The sequence below is a fragment of the Triticum aestivum genome, chromosome 6D, assembly GCF_018294505.1.
Source record: "Triticum aestivum cultivar Chinese Spring chromosome 6D, IWGSC CS RefSeq v2.1, whole genome shotgun sequence".
Taxonomy (NCBI): domain Eukaryota; kingdom Viridiplantae; phylum Streptophyta; class Magnoliopsida; order Poales; family Poaceae; genus Triticum; species Triticum aestivum.
The window spans coordinates 78,070,585-78,077,568 of NC_057811.1; positions in this window are offsets into that span (position 1 = coordinate 78,070,585).

Consider the following 6,984-nt stretch of genomic DNA (forward strand, 5'->3'; position numbering starts at 1 on the left):
CCCCGCAACGCTCACTGTTCATCCAATCGATCGGCTTCAGTTAGCAGCAGTAGCGAAGGAATCGCTCGATCGGGTTCAGTTAACAGCCATCGATCGATCGCTCGGGTTCAGTAACGCGTAGCCTGCAGTGCAATCGCTCGGGTTCAGTTAGAGCCCAACGCCTCGCACACACACGCGTACGTGTACGAGAGAAACGCACATCGCTCGGCCCCCGATCTCCCACTGTAACCGGGAACTCCCCGAAATTTTCCTCCCCCTCGCTTCTACCACGGTTTTTTCCGTCATGGACGGCCCAAAGAATGTCATGCAGCTGCGTCTCCAGCCCGCCCAGGACAAAAAGCCCATTTTCTGTCATGATTTTTTGTCATAGATGTAGGAGCCCACCACATCTATGATGATACCGGGTTTTGTCACAATTATCGTCATAGAAGTGTCATATGTATGACAGGAAAAAAATCGTTCGGCCCAAAATGTCACGGATGTGTCTTTTTTTTTGTAGTGAGGTATTTCCGAAAGTGTCTGTTGGGTTGGCACGAATCGAGACTGGGATTTGTCACTCCGTATGACGGGGAGGTATCTCTGGGCCCACTCGGTAATGCATCATCATAATGAGCTCAATGTGACTAAGGATTTAGTCACGGGATCATGCGTTACGGAACAAGTAAAGAGACTTGCCGGTAACAAGATTGAACGAGGTATGGGGATACCGACGATTGAATCTCGGGCAAGTAAGATACTGATGGACAAAGGGAATTGTGTACGGGATTGATTGAATCCCCGACATCGTGGTTCATCCGATGAGATCATCGTGGAACATGTGGGAGCCAATATGGGTATCCAGATCCTGCTATTGGTTATTGGCCACAGAGGTGTCTCGGTCATGACTGCATGGTTCCCGAACCATAGGGTCTGCACACTTACGGTTCGGGGACGCTAGAGTTGTTATGGGAAATAGTATGTGGTTACCGAAGGTTGTTCGGAGTCCCGGCTGAGATCCCGGACGTGACGAGGAACTCCCGAATGGTCCGGAGGTGGAGATCGATATATTGGACAAAGGGTATTGGAGTCCGAAATTGTTCTGGGAGTACCGGGTGACGACCAGCGTGACTGAAAGATGTTTTGGAGGCCCCGGCAAGCGTTGGGGGCCTTATGGGCCAAGGGGAGGGGGCACACCAGCCCACTAAGGGGCTGTGCGCCCCTCCCAACCCCTCTCACATAACCTGGAGAGGTGGGGGCGCCTCCCCTAGGGCAGCCGCCCCTCCTGGCTTGGGGGGCATGTTTCCTAGTGGTGGGGGCGCCCAAACCCATCTAGGGTTTCCCCTGTGGCCGCCGCCCCTCCCCTAGCGAACCCTAGGGCGCCTCCTCCAACCCCCTTCCCCCTACATATAGTGAGGGAGATAGAGGGCGGCCACACCCCTGGCCTGGCGCAGCCCCTCCCTCCTTCAACACCTTCTCCTCCTCCGTAGTGCTTAGCGAAGCTCTACTGGAGAACCACGAGCTCCATCGCCACCATGTCGTCGTGCTGCTGGAGTTCTCCCTCAACTTCTCCTCTCCCCTAGCTGGATCAAGAAGTAGGAGACATCCCTGGGTTGTACGTGTGTTGAACGCGGAGGCCCGTCCGTTCGGCGCTAGATCGGATCTTCCGCGATTTGAATCGCCGCGAGTACGACTCCATCAACCGCGTTCTTGTAACGCTTCCGCTTAGCGATCTTCAATGGTATGAAGATGCACTCCCTCTTTCTCGTTGCTAGCATCTCCTAGATTGATCTTGGTGACACGTAGGAAAATTTTGAATTATTACTACGTTCCCCAACACACCGCACACGGCTAAGAGATCAATGATCAATTGTTATGTCTTGGGGTGCCCCCTGCCCCCGTATATAAAGGAGCAAGGGGGGAGGCCGGCCGGCCCTTGCAGGGCGCGCCAGGAGGAGGAGTCCTCCTCCTCCTGGGAGTAGGACTCCCCTTTCTTAGTCCCACTAGGAGGGGGAAGGAAGGAGAGGGGGAGGAGAAGGAAAGAGGGGGCGCAGCCCCTCCCCTAGTCCAATTCGGACTAGGCCCATGGGGGGCGCGCGGCCAGCCCTCGTGGCTTCTCCTCTTTTTCCCCTAAAGCCCACTAAGGCCCATATGTACTCCCGTATTCCCGTAACTCCCCCGATACTCCGAAAAATACCCGAATCACTCGGAACCTTTCCGATGTCTGAATATAGTCATCCAATACATCGATCTTTACGTCTCGACCATTTCGAGACTCCTCGTCATGTCCCCGATCTCATCCGGGACTCCGAACTACCTTTGGTATATCAAAACACATAAACTCATATTACCGATCGTCACCGAACATTAAGCGTGCGGACCCTACGGGTTCGAGAACTATGTAGACATGACCGAGACACGTCTCCAGCCAATAACCAATAGCGGAACCTGGATGCTCATATTGGCTCCCTCATATTCTATGAAGATCTTTATCGGTCAAACCGCATAACAACATACGTTGTTCCCTTTGTCATCGGTATGTTACTTGCCCGATATTCGATCGTCGGTATCTCAATACCTAGTTCAATCTCGTTACCGCAAGTCTCTTTACTCGTTCCGTAATACATCATCCCGCAACTAACTCATTAGTTACAATGCTTGCAAGGCTTATAGTGATGTGCATTACCGAGAGGGCCCAGAGATACCTCTCCGACAATCGGAGTGACAAATCCTAATATCAAAATACGCCAACTCAACAAGTACATTCGGAGAAACCTGTAGAGCACCTTTATAATCACCCAGTTACGTTGTGACATTTGGTAGCACACAAAGTGTTCCTCCAGTAAACGGGAGTTGCATAATCTCATTGTCATAGGAACATGTATAAGTCATGAAGAAAGCAATAGCAACATACTAAACGATCAAGTGCTAGCTAACGGAATGGGTCAAGTCCATCACATCATTCTCTAATGATGTGATCCCGTTAGTGAAATGACAACTAATGTCTATGGCTAGGAAACTTAACCATCTTTGATTCAATGAGCTAGTCAAGTAGAGGCATACTAGTGACACTCTGTTTGTCTATGTATTCACACATGTATCAAGTTTCCGGTTAATACAATTCTAGCATGAATAATAAACATTTATCATGATATAAGGAAATATAAATAGCAACTTTAATATTGCCTCTAGGGCATATTTCTTTCAGTCTCCCACTTGCACTAGAGTCAATAATCTCATCGGCATAATCAGGACTATGCCCCTCCATCTTAGAGATGGTTTCTTCGTGAGCCTCGATGGTGTCATTAGCTTCACCAAGTTGTTCCAAGAGAGCAACAAAGTGCTTCTTGGACTTACCCTTGAGCTTACTCATAAAGGAATCAAACTCATTTTCTTCCTCATTAGGCCCCACATTTTCATCAATGCAATCCGTCAAGGAAGGATTAGTAATGATGGTAGTTTTGGTGTTGGGGGTTACCTTGTTGGTTGCTTTAGCCATGAGGCACTTGCAGATGATGTTCTCATTGGGTGAGTCGAAGAGGGATACCCGAGGAGTTGTTGCACTGGCCACGGAGGCCATAGCAACCGAGTCACCGCCTTCATCGTCATCATCATCCTCATTGTACTCTTCTTGTGCAACCAACCCCTTCGGAGGAGTCCTCTTGGTGAAGTTGCTCTTGTTAGGGAAAGACTTGGCTTTGTCCTTTCGAATGAGCTTGCCACCATTGTCTTCTCTCTTCTCATAAGGACATTCCGCAACAAAATGGCTCACATTGCCACAATTATAGCAAGTCCTCACACGTTGCTTGACCTTGTTGCCACTTGAGTTGTTCTTCTTGAAGTTGGGCCTTGAGTTCTTCTTACTCCAAAATTGGCGTGAAGCGAGAGCCATGTGCTCATGATAATCATACTTTGTATCTTTGGGGTTGCCCTCCTCTTCTTCCTCTTCTTCTTCTTCTTCTTTCATACTAACCTTGGCCTTCAATGCAAGGTTGGGCTTCTTTGCTCTCTGAGAACGTAGCACCGCAATATCGGCGGTCTTGTCCAGGATGCTCATAGCCACAAACTCATCCAACACTTCACTTGAGGACAAAGTGTGGAAGTCCGGCCTTTGACGAATGACGGAGGACATGGCCTTGTGGTATGGCATCATTGCCTTGAGGAATTTGCGCTTGATCCAATTGTCATCCGTGTCCTTGCTCCCATGATCTCGGAGTGAGACCGTGAGTTTGGTTACTCTCCGATAAAGCTCACGAGGTTCTTCATCTTCTTTCATTGCAAACTCATCGGCTTCATCTTGCACCACTTCATAGTGGAGAGTTGAATGCTTGCGCTACCCCGGTAGAGGGAGACAACACAATGCCATGCATCTTTGGCCGAGGCGAAGGGCTGAAGATGAGGGAGATCTTCGGGTGGAATTGCATCTTGGATGATGAAGAGAGCATTCTCATTGAATTGATTATCCGCGGCTTCTCATGGGGTGAAGTTGCTTGGGTCATGCGGATAGAAACCTTCTTCAATGATTCTCGAAAGATTAGTATTCACATGATTTAAATGACGCTTAAAGCGATAAACCCAAGAATCGAAGTCCTCATTTTTCACAATCTTAGGGGGAGGACCGGCATGTTTCAAATGAGTAGAAGGAATCGGTCCACCATAAACAAGTGGAGGTTCCACATGGGCAAAGATGCCGGTGCCATTCTTACCACTAGAAGAAGGAGCTTTTTCACTAGTAGCTTCCCCCTTGTCGAAGTTAGCATCCGTCACCTTGTTAGTGGGATCACCCACTTTCAACGGTACGGTGGATAGTTTAAGCCCTTCAATGAATTTATTAAACATGCTTTCAACCTCGGTCGTCATGGAGGTTTTCAATGTGTCCAAAGCCACATTGAATTCCTCACGAGAGACCGTGGTACCCCCATCGCCCGTAGACGAGACCGGATTCGCACCGGAGTGCTCCTCCACACCGTCTACAGTGTCAACCATACTCTTCGGACAACAAAGTCCTTAATAAAGAGACGAGGTTCTGATACCAATTGAAAGGATCGATATAGTTGACTAGAGGGGGAGGGTTAATAGGCAACTAACAATTCTAGCCTTTTCTTTATCAAGTTAAACTTTGCATCAAAGTAGGTTGTCTAGATATGAAACTAGGTGAGCAACCTATATGATGCAACAACAACAAGCACACAAGAAAGCAAGAGATGCAACACAATATAAGCTTGCACCAGTAAAGGTATGAAATAACCAAGAGTGGAGCCGGTGAAGACGAGGATGTGTTACCAAAGTTCCTTCCCTTTGAGGGGAAGTACGTCACCGTTGGAGCGGTGTGGAGGCACAATGCTCCCCAAGAAGCCACTAGGGCCACCGTATTCTCCTCACGCCCTCACACAATGCGAGATGCCGTGATTCCACTATTGGTGCCCTTGGAGGCGGCGACCGAACCTTTACAAACAAGGTTGGGGCAATCTCCACAACTTAATTGGAGGCTCCCAATGACACCACGAAGCTTCACCACAATGGACTATGGCTCCGAGGTGGCCTCAACCGTCTAGGGTGCTCAAACACCCAAGAGTAACAAGATCCGCAAGGGATTTGTGGGGGGGATCAAATTTCTCTTGTGGAAGTGTAGATCCAGGCCTTCTCAATCAATCCCTAGAAAATCAACAAGTTTGATTGGCTAGGGAGAGAGATCGGGCGAAAATGGAGCTTGGAGCAACAATGGAGTTTGGGGATGGAAGAGGTGGGTCTTCTTGGAGAAGAAGACCCCTTTATATTGTGGGGGGACACATCCAACCGTTATGCAGCCCGCAGCCCGCATCTGGGCGGTACTACCGTTGCTGGAGCGGCAGTACCGCTGCCACAGCAGTACTACCGCTGTGGAAGGTAGGCATAGGGCACCGATGGGTGAGGGAAGAGGAGTACACGCACTAGGGTGGAACTACCGCCTTGAGAGCGGTACTATCGTCGATAGACGGTACTGCCGCTTCCTACAGCCGCTGGAAAAACAGGGGAGGGCAGCGAGCTGAGCGGCAGGGGAGCGAAAGTAGGAGCGGTACTACCGCCGATAGGCGTTACTACCGCGCCCTACTACCGTCCCTACTACCGCTCCCCTGCGTGGTCTTTTACGAAAACCCGACACGAAAAAGTCGAGACCACAACAGGGGCGGTAGTAACAGCGGCACTAACAAGCGGTACTACCGCCCTGGCCGTGGTACTACCGCTTAGCACAAGGCACCCCTTGTTTTGCACAACACGGAAACTCCAACAGGCAGGAAGACAGCATGGGTGGAAGGAAAATGTGTACGTGATGATTCCACCCATACTCTTTCGAAACGGATCCCCTCTTGATAGTACGGTTATCCCTACGACTCAATTCCACCGAAAAGAAACGAAGGAAAATTATCCGTCTAAAGTGAAGTCCTCGAGGGGTAACAAACGCAAAGTGCCCTTATATTAGATCACCTGAAACACTTAGTGCACACGATTAGTCCACAAACGTATTGTCATCAATCACCAAAACTACTTAAGGGATAAATATGCCCTTACAATCTGCCCCTTTTTGGTGGATTGATGACAACACGGGATTTGCACAAAATAGTAACTAAAATAAGCAAACCCCCTTCTCACAAAATATAGACGGGCTCCCCCTAGAGGTGTGCACCAAGGAATTAGCATGAAAGGCTATGTGCACACCTTTAGGATCAAACTCCCCTTATATTTTGTAGGCAGGCAACATCCTTGCAAATAAGAATAACAACAAGTACAACTAAGCAAGGACGAGCATGAGAGCAATAATATAAATGTTGAAAAAGAAGCATCTCACAATATAATAGGGTACTTGATACTAAAGTAGATAGGATAGGGTAGTTCACATATGTCTTACACCATATGGTCTTGCTCACAGCCGAAAGAAAGCGAACGAAAACGAACGAACACAACGAACACGAGACACGAACACGAACACGCCAACACACACGCCAACACAAGACCTAAGGCAAATCCCTA